Below are 17,534 nucleotides of genomic sequence, written 5' to 3'. Positions count from 1 at the left end.
GAGGAAATCTTGAGGCGATGCCTTGTGCCTGAGATGACTGATGTCCATCAAGCGCAACCATCTTCCTTTTTGCTAGTTATGGCTACAGCCAGTGAAGTGTTTTCCCCCTGATTCCCATTAACTTCAGTTTTGCTGGGCTCCCTTGATACCACACTCGGTCAAATTCTGTCAATCTCGCATCACCTCTGGCATTCAGCTCTTTCGTCTCTGTTTGGACCAAGGCTGTAATGAGCTCTGGAGCCAAATGGTCCTGCCATTACCTGAATTGATCTTTGGTGAGCAGCTTTTTGCTGAGTAAGTGCTGCTTGATAGCACTGTCGATGACAGCTACCATCACTTTGCTGATGATTGCGAGTAGACTGATGGACAGGTAGTTGGACGGATTGGATTTGTCCTGCTTTTAGTTGACGTGACATATCTGGGCTGGATTCCACATTGTCGGGTTGATGCAAGTTTTTTGTAGCTGTACTGGTGCAGCTAGGCTAGAGTCATGGCTAGTTGTGGAGTACAAGCCTTCAGCACGACATTCGGAATGTTTTCAGGGCCCATAACCTTTGCTGTATCCAATGTGCTCAGCCGTTTCTTGAGATCACCTGGAGTAATTCGAATTGGCTGAAGACTGGCACTTGGCACTTCCGACTGGAAATCGTTGCAAACGCTTCAGACTTGTCCTTTGCACTCATTGAGGATGGGGATTTTACTGGACCCTTCACCTCCTGTTAGTTGTTTAATGGTCCACCAGCATTCAGGACTGGATGAGGCAGGACTGCAGAACTTTGTTCTGATCGGTTGATAGTGGGAGCGCTTTGCCCTGTCTATAGCATGCTGCTTCCGCTGTTTATCATGTTTGCTCCTCTCGATCTTTCGCACTAGTTAGTGGTCTATGAAATACAGCTATTCGTGTAATGTTACCTCTATTTTTTCTTAACTCTAACCAAATTGATTCTGTCCTTAACCCCTCCAGGACATCCTTTCTCTCCAGCACTGTAAAATTCCCCTTATTCTATACTGCCATCCCAACTCCCTTATTTCCTTCCCTTTCCTTCCTGAACACCTTATGCCCAGGAATATTTAGTACCCAATCCTGCCCTTTCTTGAGCCATGTCAACGTAATCACCACAACATCTTGTTTCCCTGTGGTTATTTGCGTCTGCAGCTCACAAAAATTATTTACCACACTTCATGCATTTATCCATATTGGAGTGTGAACCTGTCTTGTATTCTTTTAGTCTGACCCCACATAATACCTCATTATTTATTACTCTTGGCTATTCATCTCTCCAATCCTTTTTGCACCTTGTTTCATCTTTCTAGTGCTACAGCCTGGTGCCCAGCGCCTACCAATTTAGTATAAAACCTCCCCAACACTGCGAGCAAACCACCCCCTCCCCATCGAGGCCATTGGTTGCGGCCCTGTTGAGGTTTTTATAGGCCCCACCTCCCTGATAACCGGTCCCAATGTCCCAGGAATATAAAGCCCTCCCTCTTGCACCATCTCTCCAGCCAGGCATTCATCTGCTCTATCCTCCTATTTCTGTACTCAAAAGCACAGGCACCTGGAGTAATTCGAGTATTACTACCTTTGAAGTCCTGATTTTAAACTCTTTCCTAGCTCCCTAAAATCTGCCTGCAGGTCCTCATTCTTCTTCCTACATATGTCATTGCTATCGATATGGAACATGATCTCAGTTTGTTCACCCTACCCTCCGAAATTTCTTCTGCCGTGCAGACACATCCCTGACCCTGGCATCAGGGAGGCAAAGTACCATCCTGCATTGATGTCTGCGGCCGCAGAAACGCTTATCTATTCCACAAACTATTAAATCCCCTTCACTGTTGCTTTCCTGATCTATCTCCACTCATCTCCATCCCCCACTGTAAAGCTGAGCCACCTGAGGTGCGCCGGACTTGGCTCTGACTGTCCTCGCCAGATGAACAACAGCCCTCTCCAGTAATTAGAACTGAATACCGGTTAGAGAGTGAGATGCACTCAGGGGACTCCTAAACTACCGGCCATATCCTCATTTTATGTCTGGCGGTCATGCATTCCCTCTCTTCCTGCTCACTCTTAAGTTGAGGGGTGAACAACTCCTGAAACGTGCTATCCAAGTAGCGCTCAGCCTCACGGATCCACCGCAGTGAATCCAGTTGCTGCTCAATCTCTGTAACCCAGAATTCGAGCTCCTACAGCTGACGACACGTCCTGCACATTTGGTTGTCCAGGACAAGGGAAGTGTACTGGAGTTCCCACATAGCACAAGATGTTGATTACTCGGTAATGAGGTGCCCTGCCATGCCTGTATTTAATAAACCATTACTAACTTAACATAAATAAACTTAAGAATTTTAAATATATATTTAGAATTCGCATGTTTAAACTTTTCAAATAATCTGTACGATCAGTTCTTGTTAGCCTGGTAACGCCCTCATGTTGTCTGATAAGTGAGATCCCATGCACTGTGAGTTTGTGGGAACACGAGATTACTGGATTTTGGACCAGAGAGGTTGTGGGCGGGTCTGGCTACTAGTTTGAGGAGCTGTATTAGTTTGAGGTACTGTTCTAGTTTGAGGTACTGCATTAGTTTGAGGTACTCTATTAATTTGAGGGGCTGTACCTGTTTGAGGATCCATCGAGACAAATATGCCAATTTAATTGTTTAACTAAATGGCCACACTTAAGGCGGTCAGCCCCATCCGAGAGTGCAGTAGAGCAGCCCTGAGAGGGCGCTCTAACATTTGGAATTTAATAAATGAATGGCCACAGCAGAGTGAAGGACATCACCAAAACAATATGAGATCTAGAGATGGGCCTGGTGGTGTTTGAAACAACAACCGCATTGGTGGGAGAATACAGCTGGCAATTTCCATAAGTTATACCATGTGATCAGAAATGTCCGGTCTTTGAGGTGTTCAATTTCAATCTCAGCAGTAAATATATTCCATCACAACAAGGAATTAACTCCACTGTCGTCATCTGTTTGTTCAAATGTTTTTTGAAAAGAGTACTTTCAGCGCTGCTGCAAAATCAACGTCCCTGTGGGAATCCCAGAGGGTATGAATGAAAGGCTCTGGTACTGTACCACCCCAGAGTTTAATTCAGAGAGATTGCCTGCAGCACGAAGGGACACAGCGCTTCACACAGAAAATGAAAGACACATATCACTGTGTGGAGAAAATTATCTTCGTGATCATTCCCGTCATTGGAGTTCCTGGTCAGTAATTATAACTTTTGAAGTTGTGTAAATCTGTGTGTGTGTGCTGGTCTCTGGTTTTGATGTGTGACTGATAATGTTGCATCCTGATCTAGTCGTCACTGTTATTCAGACACCTGATCAATCATAACATTTCGGTTAATCAAATGTCCTGAATTACCTCTGATATTTTATTCCAATGCGTCAACTGAAATTAAAATTCTGCTGTAACTCACGGGCTCGCTGTGTTATGAAGTTATTGCATTTAGCGTAATATTGTGTATTGTTCTCTCAGTCATCAGTGTAAGCAACTCTCTGAGAGAAGGTATTCGTGTAATGGACTGTCACTGTAGAAATGTACTGAGTGTGGGTCACCAACTGGAGTGGAACACCTGAACACAGTGGTCATGTACTACTGGGAGTATCTGTCACTGTAGAACTGTACTGAGTGTGGGTCACTAACTGGAGTGGAACACCTGACACCAGTGGTCATGCATTACTGGGAGTATCTGTCACTGTAGAACTGTACTGAGTGTGGGTCAGCAACTGGAGTGGAAAACCTGACTCCAGTGGTCATGCATTACTGGGAGTATCTGTCACTGTAGAACTGTACTGAGTGTGGGTCACTAACTGGAGTGGAACACCTGACACCAGTGGTCATGCATTACTGGGAGTATCTGTCACTGTAGAACTGTACTGAGTGTGGGTCACTAACTGGAGTGGAAAACCTGACTCCAGTGGCCATGCATTACTGGGAGTATCTGTCACTGTAAATTTGTACTGAGTGTGGGTCACTAACTGGAATGGAACAAGTCGGTTCCAATTTGAAATTATTGTTATAGATGACTGATCTCTCCCCTTCATGGTGCTGTATTCGTGTTTTCCGAATGTAATCAGTGGCAGAGGGGAAGATTATTGCTGTTGGTTGCAGAAGGTTGGTTATAAGCATATGCGGTGCAGCAACAAAGGTTCACGAGATTGATTCCTGGGATGAGAGGGCAGTCATATGATGAGAGATTGTGTAGAATGTGCCTAAACCCTCTGCAATTCAGAAGAATGAGAGGTGATCTCATTGAAACCTATAAGATTCTGAAGGTTACTGGGATACTTGCCTTCATTAGCTGAGGAATAGAATATAAGAGCAGAGTGGTTATGATGGAGCTGTACAAAGCGCTAGTTCGGCCACAGCTGGAATACTGTGTGCAGTTCTGGTCGCCACACTACAGGAAGGATGTGATTGCTTTGGAGAGGGTGCAGAGGAGATTCACCAGGGTGTTACCTGGGCTGGAGCACTTCAGCTATGAAGAGACACTGGACAGGCTGGTGTTGTTTTCCTTAGAGTAGTGAAGTCTGAATGGGGACCCGATTGAGGTATACACAATTATGAGTGGCACAGATAGGGTAGATAGAAAGGAACCTTTCCCCTTACTGGAGGGGTCAATAACCAGGGGGCATAGTTTCAGGGTAAGGGGCAGGAGGTTAAGAGGGGATTTTAGGGAAAACTTTTTCATCCAGAGGCTGCTTGTAATCTGGAAATCACGGCCTGAAAGGCTGGTAGAGGCAGGAACAATCACAACATTCAAGAAGCATTTAGATGAGCACTTGGAACAGCATAGCATACAAGGCTACGGAAGAAGTACTGAAAAATGGAATTCGAATAGACAGAGCTTGATGGCCGGCGGGGACTCGATGGGCCGAATCACCTCTTTCTGTGCTGTATAACTCTACGACTGTATGAGTCTATTGCCAGGGTTAGATGCTGAGAGGTTGCTTCCCCTGGCTGGAGTGTCTGGAACTAGTGGACATAGTCTCAGGATAAGGGGCAGGCAATTTGAGACTGGGCTGAGAATGATATTCTTTACTCATAGGGTGGAGAATCTTTGGTATTCTGTGCCCCAGAGGCTTGTGAATGCTGAGTCTTTGAGTGTATTCAGGACTGAGGTAGATGGATTTTTGGACTCATGGAGGATCAAGGGATATGGAGATCGGGCAGGAAAGGGCTTTTGAGGTCGATGATCAGCCATGAACTTATTGAATGACGCAGCAGGCTCGAGGGGCTGTATGGCCTACTCCTGCTTTTACTTCTTATGTTCTTATGTTCATATATAAGGTGAAATGTATTGATAATGCTTTGTTTCCTATTGGACTGCACCAAAAGCAACAGAGGTTATCTAATTACAGACAGGTGAACAGCTGGAGAGTAGTTTTACAGTATTCAAATTCTCTATATAATTATTTATTCTTTCTTTATGTATATGTATTGTAAACACTTTATTTGCTTTGGTTAATCCGGGGATGAGGGGATGGACATATGAGGAGAGGTTGAGTAGATTGGGACTCTACTCATTGGAGTTCAGAAGAATGAGAGGCGATCTTATTGAAACAGATAAGATTGTGAAGGGGTTGGATCGGGTGGATGCAGTGAAGATGTTCCCGATGATGGGTGAAACTAGAACTAGGGGGCATAGTCTTAGAATAAGGGGCTGCTCTTTCAAAACTGAGATGAAGAGGAACGACTTCACTCAGAGGGTGTTAGGTCCATGGAATATGCTGCCCCAAAAAGCTGTAGAAGCTACATCATTACACAAATTTTAAACAGAAATAGACAGTTTCCTAGAAGTAAAGGGAATTAAGGGTTACGGGGAGCGGGCAGGAATTTGGACATGAGTCTAGGTTCGGATCGGTCATGGCCCTTTCTGTAGCGGAGCGGGCCCAGGGGCCGTGTAGCCTGATCCTGCTCCTATTTCGTGTGTCTAATTCTGTTAGATTCAGGAGATGGCTCTGTGATAGTGGATTGGCGGTTAGGATCAGATCAGCTATGATCTTATTGAATGGCGGACCAGGCTCGAGGGGCAGATTGGCCTACTCCTGCTCCTATTTCTTATGTTCTTATGTTCTTATGTTCTGATTAGTCCCCTTCCCCTAACACAGTCCTTAGAATCTTTGGGTCATGACTGCTGAAATTCATTATGTTACCATCAAACGGGATGAATATTTGGCTGTGCTTACTGATTATTGCACTTCTGTAGCTGATTGTGGTTCGATGGACCAGTTCTTATCTCTGATTCAGAGACTTTACACAGGTAACCTGCACCGATCTGTGGCCTTAGCTCAGTGAGGTGAGTCCCTGCGAGGAGGGAGTGTAAGGAATAGCTGTTAGATTCATAGATGGGTTTTAATTCTTAGAACAGAGACTGACAACAGGCAAGCGGAAAAAGATAGCATGAATGCCAGCAAGGTCGATTATCAAGCATCAAAAGACAAGTAGAAGTGATAAGGGAATTGTAAAATGTAACGAAACAGTGAGAATAGCACCTGCTAGATATAAAGGAGCCACGAAGCCATAAAATGCCCTTGAAGAAACTTGACAAAACATTCCTCAGAAAGATAAGAGGGAGGCCTTGTCAGTCATACAGAAAGGGACGGCGAAGGTTGCCTTCCCGCTTCACAATTGGACAATAGGATGGGGATCATATGATTGACACCAGGTGATTACCAGCCCACAAAAATAACTATAAATATAGATGACCGAGAGTGGAAATCAGGCAGTCAGGGTCGAAGGCTTCCCCAAAGTGGCTACGGCCTAACACCTTGGTCAAGTTTAAACTCTGAGGTGGCTGATGGCCTAACACCTCCAGCAGCTTGAGAGATGACACAACGGAAGTGACCACTGCAGCAGACTGCAGGAATCCACCCAATCCGAGACCACCCTACTGCCTTCCCGTCCGTCCGGTCGTGTCAGTCTGCTTCGGGGAGTCGTAGATCGCTTTCTACTGTCACGGGTTGTATGTCTATTATACTCAGCTTAAGGCATATGTACTATCTGATTGTGCCTTAAAACTGTAGCTCTTTTGTAGTGTCCGTGTGTAGATAAAGACACTGAAGACAGGAGTTGGTTCATAGGTATTTACTAAGCAAGTCTGGGGGGGGGTTCTAAAGGATATACACAATACACAGGCTTATATAGCCCAAGTGGCAATTACTGGCATTGTGCACACCTGGGGCTCTTAAAGGCATATACACCACAATTGCTCTTAAAGGCACCTACACCACAATTCCTCCCCTTCTATCTAACTAGTACATCATATTTTAAGTAATTATTGATTACATGTTATATGCAAAATAATATACATTGCTGTATTAATTAATTATAAGTTAGTCTCTCAGGAGGCTTCCTGACTCGGTCCGGATAAGGCATCGGGGGTGTAGTCGTTTCTGGTGGTGTAGTAGGTTCTTCTGGCACGGCTGATTCGGCTTGAAGGCCAGTGTCGGGTTCATTGGGTTCCAGTATCACCGGATCAGAGGTAGATATGGGTATCTCTACTTCATCGTTAGATGTATAGCGTGGTGGTGTAGGTTGTCCCTTTTCGGATGACTTAATGATTTGGTCAGCATGGCGCCTTATTATGCTTTCTCCGATGTCCACGGTATACATCAGTGGTCCTAGTCGAGTGCAGATAGTTCCAGGCTGCCATTTCTCGGTATGGTAGTCCCGGGCCAAAACCGATTGGCCTATCTGGATGGCCCTAGTTGGCCTTTCATTCATGCCCTGAAACTGCCGGTTCTCCACGTCCCTTTGGATGTTGGGCTTGACCAAATCCAGCCGGCATCTTAGGTTTCTATTGTAGAACATCATGGCGGGAGTCTGGTTTGTAACCATATGTGTTGCATTCCTATATGCAAATAAGAAGATATCCACCTTGTGCTGAAGTTTTATGTCTTCATTACCCATGGCCTTTATGGCCTTCTTAAAGGTCTGGACAAACCTTTCAGCCAATCCATTGGTGGCGGGATGGTATGGGGCGGACGTGTAGTGCTTTACCCCATTGTTCTTTAAGAACTTTCTGAATTCTTCGGACACAAATTGCGGTCCATTATCAGAACATATCTGTTCCGGCAGCCCATTCCTGGCAAATATGGTCCTTAATGCTGTGATGGTTTTTTCCGTGGTGGTGGAGGACATCTTTATTACCTCCAGCCACTTGGAGTGTGAATCAACTGCGATTAAGAACATTGAGTCCATAAATGGACCAGCAAAGTCGATGTGCACCCTTTGCCAGGCAGATGAGGGCCACTCCCATGGATGTAGAGGGGCCTGTGGCGGAGCATTTTGGACCTTCTGGAATCCTAGGCAGCTCTTGGTCATGTCTTCGATGTCTCCATCGATACCTGGCCGCCATACAAACGCCCTAGCTAGGTTCTTCATTTTCACTCCACCCAGATGCCCCTCGTGAAGCTCCTTTAGCACTTTATCCTGGAGTTTGGGTGGAATCACCACTCTGGATCCGCACATCAAGGTTCCTCGGCACACTGACAGCTGTTCTCTTCTTTGCGAGAATGCTGGCAACAGTGGTTCGCCATGTGCTGGCCATCCCTTCATTGTTAAATCGTAGACCCGTGAGAGAGTAGGGTCATTTCTGGTCTCCCTTTCAATGGCAGAATTTGTCACCGGTAGACATTCCACTATGGTAGAGTGGAATATCTCTATTGGGTCTACTGTAGGTGCCTCTTCTACCGTTGGCAACGGCAGGTGCGATAAACCGTCAGCATTCCCATGCTGTTTTGACCCTTTGTATTCAATGTTGTATTGGTGTGCCCCTAGAAAAAGGGACCACCTCTGTAGTCTTTGTGCCGTCATAATGGGGACACCTTTCTTAGGGTTGAATATGGAGATGAGGGGTTGATGGTCAGTCAGCAAGGTAAATTTTGTCCGTGTAGGTAATGGTTGAATTTCTTCACTCCCCATACCAGGCTGAGTGCTTCCCTGTCTATCTGGGAATAGTTACGCTCAGCTGAGTTCAATGAGCATGACGCAAAAGCTATCGGCCGTTCCGAGCCATCAGGGAATCTATGGGACAATACTGCTCCTATGCCGTAAGGGGATGCATCGCACGCCAGTCTGATTGGTAGTGATGGGTTGTAATGAGCCAAAACTTTCTCGGATGTGATTAAGCCTTTTCATTTATGGAAGGCACGTTTACAGTCTTCGTTCCATTTCCAAATCACTCCTGTGTGTAGAAGATCATTAAGAGGGTGTAGAATAGTTGATAAGTTCGGTAAAAATTTATGATAGTAATTTATTAATCCCAGGAATGACCTTAATTGTGAAACATTTTCAGGTGCTGGGGCTTTTATAGCTGCTTCAATTTTTTCAGGTGACTTATGCAACCCTTCCTTATTAATTATGTGGCCACAATATGATATCTGATTTTGGAAAAATTCGCACTTGGGGCGAGTTGCTCGTAGGCCTCGTTCTTTCAGCCTAGTGAGCACCTGCTCCAAATTGGCAAGGTGCTCATTGTCGTTTTCTCCTGTTATAAGGATGTCGCCTAGGTAGCATTGAGTCCCCGGAATCCCTTGCAGGACTTGCTCCATAGCTCTTTGCCAGATAGCTGGAGCTGATGCTATTCCAAAATCCAGTCGATTGTACTGGTACAGGCCTTTGTGTGTGTTTATTGTGAGATATTTTTTAGAGGTCTCCTCAACCTCCATCTGTAGATATGCCTGTGCCAAGTCAATTTTTGTGAAACGTTTCCCTCCGGATAGTGAGGCGAAAATATCTTCTATCCTCGGAAGAGGATACTGTACCGTGTGAAGGACCGGGTTTACAGTCACCTTAAAGTCCCCACAGATGCGAATTTTTTTCTGTTCCTCAGAGTTATTTTTCAATGTTTTTTTCATGACTGGAACGATGGGTGTTGCCCATTCGCTCCAATCTATTTTGGATAATACGCCTGCCTTTTCCAAATTCTTCAGCTCTGCCTCGACTGCCGGTCGTATTGCGTATGGCACCGTCTTGCCTTAAAATTTTTTGGAATTGCTGCATCTTCCACTTTTATTGAGGCAGTGATGCCTTTCAAGGTTCCTAGTTTCTCTTGAAACACTTCTTTGGCGTTGGCCAAGATGTCTTTTAATCGTTCAGGTATGATGTCATCATTGTTTTTTTCCTTACTGGTTACCGGCAGTGCCTGAATGGAGTGCCAGTCTAAACGTATCTTCCTTATCCATTCACGTCCCAACAACGGTGGACCACCATCTTGTAGAATGTATAAATACAACTTTTGTATTTCTTTGCCGTTGTATACCACAGGCACCCTTATTTTTCCTTTGGGGTAGACTTTCTGCCCCGTATATGTTTTTAAGATAATGAATGTGTCTTTTAGAGGTATATGCGAAAATAGCCTCTTGTAATCTCGTCGATTTATTACGGTTAGAGCGGATCCTGTATCTAGCTCCATTTTAACTGGGGACCCTGCTATTGTGAGGGTAACCCAAATGGTTTGGTAATCCTCTTTGGCAAGTACATTATGTAATTTGAGACAGCTTAGTCTCTTGTTTCCGGAGTTGCTATCGCTATTCTGGTCTTCGGAGCTATTGTGCGTCATCATTTGTACCTTCCTGTACTTTTCTTTATTGATTTTTTGTTTTCTGTCAGTGGATTTATTTTGTCCAGATTGGCATACCCGTGCAATGTGTCCAATCTTACCACATTGCCTGCAAGCTTTTCCCTTGAACCAGCAGTCCCTCTGGTTATGGGTGGATCTGCCGCAGCAATAACATCTTCCGAACACCTGTGTCATTTTATGGGTGCCGAAGTCCTGTGTCTCTTGTTGTATCTATGCAGCTCCTTTTGCTGCTGCTTCGTATGATACAGCCATACTGAAAGCTTTGTCCAATGTTAAATCTTTTTCAGAAAGCAGTCTTTTTTGTGTTCCTTCACTTAAGAGACCGCAAACAAATTTGTCTCGAAGATAATCCGATAGTCCTGCTCCGAATTGGCAGTACTTTGATAGCTTTCTTAATTCGGTTAGGTAATCAGCGTTACTTTCATTCTTGTGTTGATTTCTCTTGAAGAACTTGAATCGTTCTGCTAACAGCAGCGGTGTTGGGTTTAAATGCTCCTGCAGGGTATCAACAATTTCTTTAAAAGTCTTGTCCTTTGGTTTGGCTGGAGTGATTAAATTTCGTAACAGCCCGTATGCCTTCGCGCCCATTAAGTTCAGAAGTACTGAAGCTCTTTTTCGTCTGTTATTCCATTTGCAGTGCAATAAACCTCTACTCTTTCCACGTATGTGGTCCAATCTTCTATTTCGCCATCAAAAGCCTCAATATTACCAGATTTAGGCATTTCAGAAAAGTTATGGCGCTTCCCGCGCTTATTTTCTTTTTTTTTCTTTTTTTTTCTCTCTCTGTAGCAACGATATGGCGCTTCCCGTGCTTTCCCGCCGCTGCTACCGATAACAACGCTGTTTTGCTGTGGTTTCCGTTTATTCACTGCTGGAGCCTCGTTCCCGACGGAGGTCTAAATGCTGACCTGCTTGCCGCGCTGGCCGTCTCTCGAGTGCACCCTCCCAGTCCGTTATTGCTTGCCTCCAATTTCGCTGCCTGTCTCAGCTGTGGAGCCCGCCGCTGGAGCTCCAGCCTGACGCCCAGGAAGGATTAGCGCAGTACCTGTCACCAGCTTGGCCAGCTGGTGAAATCACAGTTTCTCTTACTTCCTTGAATCTTCTGGACGCTGGAGGAATGGATGTCCTTGAGGTGCTGCCGAATTGCAGGTAAGTCCGTTTCCACTTCGTCACCACTGTAGTGGCCGTGTATAGATAAAGACACTGAAGACAGGAGTTGGTTCATAAGTATTTACTAAGCAAGTCTTGGGGGAGGGTGGGTTTCTAAAGGATATACACAATACACAGGCTTATATGGCCCAAGTGGCAATTACCGGCATTACGCACACCTGGGGCTCTTAAAGGCACATACACCATAATTGCTCTTAAAGGCACATACACCACAACACCCAATATAAAACAATACCTCACACTAATACAGCCCCTCAAACTAATACGTATCCTCAAACTAATGCAGTCCATCAAACTAATACAATCACTCAAACTAAAAAAGAACCGCAAACTAATACAGACCCTCAACATAATACAGTCCCGTAAACTAATGCAGCCCCTCAAAGTAATACAGCCTCTCAAACTAATAGCGACCCCCAATCTAATACAGCACCTCACAATAATACTGCCCCTAAAAGTAATACAGCCTGAAAACTAATACAGACACTCAAACTAATACAGCCGTGCAAACTAATACATCCCCTCAAACTAATAGATTCTCAAACTAATACAGTCCCTCAAACAAATACAGAGCTTTAATCTAAGACATACTTCAAACTAATACAGACCGGCAAACTAATACAGTCCCTCAAACAAATACAGACCCTAAAACTAATACAGTCCCTCAAACTAATACAGCCCCTCAAACTAATACAGACCCACAAACAAATATACCCCTCAAACTAATACAGACCCTCAAACTAATACAGACCCCCAAAATAATACAGTCCCATCAAATTACTACAGTCCCTCAAACCAATACAGACCCTCAAACTAATAAGAGTACCTCAAAATAATACAGCCCCTCAAACGATTACAGACCTACAAACTACTGAACCCCCTCAAACTAATACATTCCCTCAAACTAACTCATCAGCTCCAACTAATACAGACCCTCAAACTATTACAGTACCTCAAACTAATACAGCCACTCGAACTAATAGAACCACTCATAATAATACAGCTCCTCAAACTAATACGACCCCTCAAAGTAATACACCTCCTCAAACTAATGCAGTGCCTCAATCTAATGCACCAACTCAAAATAATACAGGCGCTCAAACTAATACAAACCCACAGATTAATACAGCCGATCAATCTAATAAAGCCCTTCAAAGTAATACATCCCCTCAAAATAATACAGCCCCTCAAACTCAAACAGTTTCTCAAACTAACAATGCTACTCAAACTGATACTGTCCCTCAGACAAATAAAGCCACACAATCTAATACAGTCTCTCAAACTAATACAACCCCTGAAACTAACAAAGCACCTCAAAATTCTACAGCCCCTCAATCTCATACAGTCCCTCAAATTAATACATCACCTAAATCTAATACAGTCCCTCAAACTAACACAGCTTCTATAATTAATGCAGTCAAAGCAAACTAATACAGCTCCTCAAAATAATAAAGCTCCTCAAATTAATACATGCCCTCAATCTAATACAGTTCCTCAAACTTTTATAGCCACTGAAATTAATACAGTATCTCAAGCAAATACCACCCATGAAACTGACACAGCACCACAAAATAATACAGGCCCTCAAACTCATACTGCGCCTCAAACTAATACACTACCTCAAACTAATAAAACACCTCAATCTAATACAGTGCCTCAAACTGATACAGCTCCACAAACTAATACAGCCCCTCAAACCAACACAACCCCTCAAACTAATTCAGACCCACAAACTAATAAAGCCCCTCAAACTAATACAGCCCCTCAAACTATTACTCCACCTCAAACTAATACAGTACCTCAAAGCAATAAAGCACTTCAATCTAATATGGTCCATTATAATAATAGAGCACCTCAATATAATACAGTGCCTCAAACTAATACTGCCCCTCAAAATAAGACAGCCCTTCAAACTAACACATCCCATCAATATAATGCAGCCACTCAAACGAATACAGCCCCTCAAACTAATACAGCAACTCACAATAATAGAGCCCCTCAAACTAATGCAGACACTCAAACTAATACAGCCCCTCAAACTAATACAACGCCTAAAACTAATATAGCCCCCAAAGTTAATACAGCGCCTCAAACTAATGGAGCACCTCAATCTAACACAGTCCCGCACCTAAACAGCTCCTCAAACTAATACATATCATCACAATAAAACAACCTCTGAAACTAACACAGCCTCTCAAACTAATACAACATTAACACTAATACAGCCCGTTAAACTGATACAACCCCTCAAACTAAGACACCTTCTCAAACTAATACAGCCCCTCTTATTAATGCAGCCTCTCAAACTAATACATCCCATCAAACTAATAAAGCACCTCAATCTAATACAGTCCCTGAAACTAATGGAGCACCTCAAATAATACAGCGCCTCGAACTAATACAGCCCCTCAAAAGATACAGACCATCAAATTAATACAGCACCTCAATATAATGCCGTGCCTCAAACTAACACAGTCTCTGAAATTAATACAGGCAATCAAACTAATATATGCCCTCAATCTAATTCAGACCCTCAAACTATTACAGCCACTGAAGTTAATACATTATCTCAAACTAATACAGCTCATTAAATTCATACTACTCCTCAAATTAATACAGCCCCCAAACTAAGAGAGCCGCTCAAAGTCATACAGTACCTCAAACTAATCCAGCCCCTCATACTTATAATGCACCTCAATGGAATGTATTTCCTCAAATTCATACAGCTCGTCAAACTAATACAGCCCCTCAAAGTAACACAGCCCCTCAAACTAATAGAGCCACTCAAACTCATTCTGCCCCTCAAACTAATAAAGCACATCAAACTAATAAATTATCTCAAACTTATAAAGCACCTCAATCTAATACAGTCCCTTAAACTAATGGAGCACCTCAATATTAGAGCGCCTCCAACTAAACTAGCCCCTGAAACGAACACAGCCCCTGAAATTAATACAGCCACTCAAATTAATACAGCACCTCAAATTAGTAGAGCGCTTCAATCTAACACAGTCCCTCACCTAATAAAGCCCCTCATACTAATAGAGACCGTCAAAATAATACAGCCTCTGGAACTGACACAGCCTCTCTAACTAATACAACATTCAAACTATTACAGAACCTCAGATACATACAGCACCTCAAATTGATAGAGCCCCTCAATCTAATACAACTTCTCAAACTAACAAAGCCCTTCAAAAAAATACGGCCCTTCAACCGAAAATAACACCTCAAACTAATACACCTCCTCAAACTAATAGAGACCCCCTTAGTAATGCAGCCTCTCAAACTAATATCGCCACTCAAACTAATACAGCCCATCAATCTAATGCAGCGACTCAAACTAAAACAGCACCTCAAATAATACAGCCACTCAAACTAATACGGCCCCTCAAACTTATATAGCCCCACAAACTATTACAGCACATCAAACTAAAAGGTCACCTAAAATAACAGTCCCTCAGCTAATAAAGCCCAACATAATAATACAGACGGTCAAAATAATACAGCCTCTGAAACTAACACAGCCTCTAAAACTAATACAGTAATCAAATTTATACAGATGCTCAAACTGAAACAGTCTTTCAAACTAATACAGCACCTCAGCTTAATACAGCACCTCAAACGAATACAACCCCTCAATCTAATACAGTCCATCAAACTAATAGAGCTTCTAAAGTAATACAGCACATCAAACTAATACAGCTCCTCAAAATAATATAGTCCCTCAACTAGTACATGCCCTCAATCTAATACAGTCCTTCAAGCTATTACAGCCACTGAAATTAACAAAGTATTTCAAACTAATACAGCTCCTCAAACTGATTCAGCTCCTAAAACTAATACAGCCCCTCAACCCAACACAACCCCTCAACCTAATATGGCTTCTAAAAGTAATGCAGATCATCAAACTAATACCGCTCCTCAAAGAAATAAAGCCCCTCAAATTAATACATGCCCTCAATCTAATACAGTCCCTCAAACTTTTACAGCCACTGAAATTAATACAGTATGTCAAACTAATACAACCCCTCAAACTGAAACAGCGCCACAAAATAATACAGACCCTCAAACTCATACTGCGCCTCAAACTAATTCAGTACCTCAAAATAATAAAACACCTCAATCTAATACAGCCCCTCAAACTGCTACAGCTCCTCAAAATAATACAGCCCCTCAACCAACACAACCCCTCAAACTAATACAGCCACACAAACTAATACAACCCCTCAAAATAAGACAGCCCTTCAAACTAACACATCCATTAAAAATAATACAGCCATTCAAACCAATACAGCCCCTCAAACTAATACAGCCCCTCAAACTAATACAATGCCTAAAACTAATAACGCCCCTCAAACTAATATAGCCCCCAAAGGCAACACAGCAACTCAAACTAATGGAGCACCTCAATCTAACACAGTCCCGTGCCTAATAGATCCCATCAAACGAATACAGCTCGTCGCAATAAAACAGCCTCTGAAACTAACAGGGGCTCTCAAACTAATACAACATTCAAGCTAATAAAGCCCGTTAAACTGATACAACCCCTCAAACTAAGACACCTACTCAAACTAATACAGCCACTCTTATTAAAGCAGCCCCTCAAACTAATAGAGACCCCCTTAGTAATGCAGCCCCTCAAACTAATACTGCCCCTCGAACTAATACAGCCCATCAATCTAATACAGCACCTCAACTAAAACAGCACCTCAAATAATACAGACACTCAAAGTAATACGGCACCTCAAACATATATAGCCCCTTAAACTAATACAGCACCTCAAACTAATAGATCACCTCAATCTAACACATTCCCTCACCTAATACAGCCCAACATGCCAATATAGACTGTCAAAATAATACAGCCTCTGAAATTAACACAGCCTCTCAAACTAATACAGTATTCAAACTTATACAGACCCTCAAACTGAAACAGCCTTTCAAACTAATACAGCACCTCAGATTAATACAGCTCCTCAAACGAATACAGCCCCTCAATCTAATACAGTCCCTCAAACTAATACAGCATCTAAAATTACTACAGCCCATCAAACTAGTACAGCTCCACAAAATAATATAGTCCCTCTAACTATTACATGCCCTCAATCTAATACAGTCCTTCAAACTATTAAAGCCACTGAAATTAACACAGCACCTCAAACTAATACAGCTCCTCAACTAATACAGCACCTCAAACTAATGCAGCCCCTCAAACTAATACAGCCCCTCAAACTAATACAGCCCCTCAAACTTTACAGACTCTCAATCTAATACATCACCTGAAAATAATACATCCCCTCAGTCTAAAACAGCCCCTCAAATTAATACAGCACATCAAACTAATACAGCCCCTGAAACTGATACAGCCTCTCAAACTAATACAGAACCTGTAACTAATACAGCCTCTGAAAGTAACAGAGCCCCTCAAATTATAGAGTCCCTCAAACAAATACAGCCCCTAAATTTAATACAGCCACTCAAAGTAAGGCAGGCCCTGAAATTAATACAGCCCCTGAAACTATTACAGCCGAGGGAGCCCAGCGTGTGAGCGAGCGTGTGAATGTCCCCGACCACCGGCCCTGCGGGCGACCTGGAGAGAGCAGCTCACACAATATCAAGCCCAGGGAGGCCAGTGTAGGCAATGTGTGATTGTGTATGTTAATGTCGCTGATCACCGGATCCGCAGGCGGCATGGGGGAGAGCGGCTTACCTCAATATCAGGCCCAGAGAGCCCAGTGTAGAAAGTGTGTGAGCGAATGTTCCC

The sequence above is a fragment of the Somniosus microcephalus genome, unplaced genomic scaffold (genome assembly GCF_052327205.1).
Source record: "Somniosus microcephalus isolate GS21.2 unplaced genomic scaffold, FLI_Smic_1.0 unresolved_chr5, whole genome shotgun sequence".
In the NCBI taxonomy this organism is placed as follows: Eukaryota; Metazoa; Chordata; class Chondrichthyes; order Squaliformes; family Somniosidae; genus Somniosus; species Somniosus microcephalus.
The sequence above is the reverse complement of the archived record's forward strand: the minus strand, read 5'-3'. Positions refer to the sequence as shown.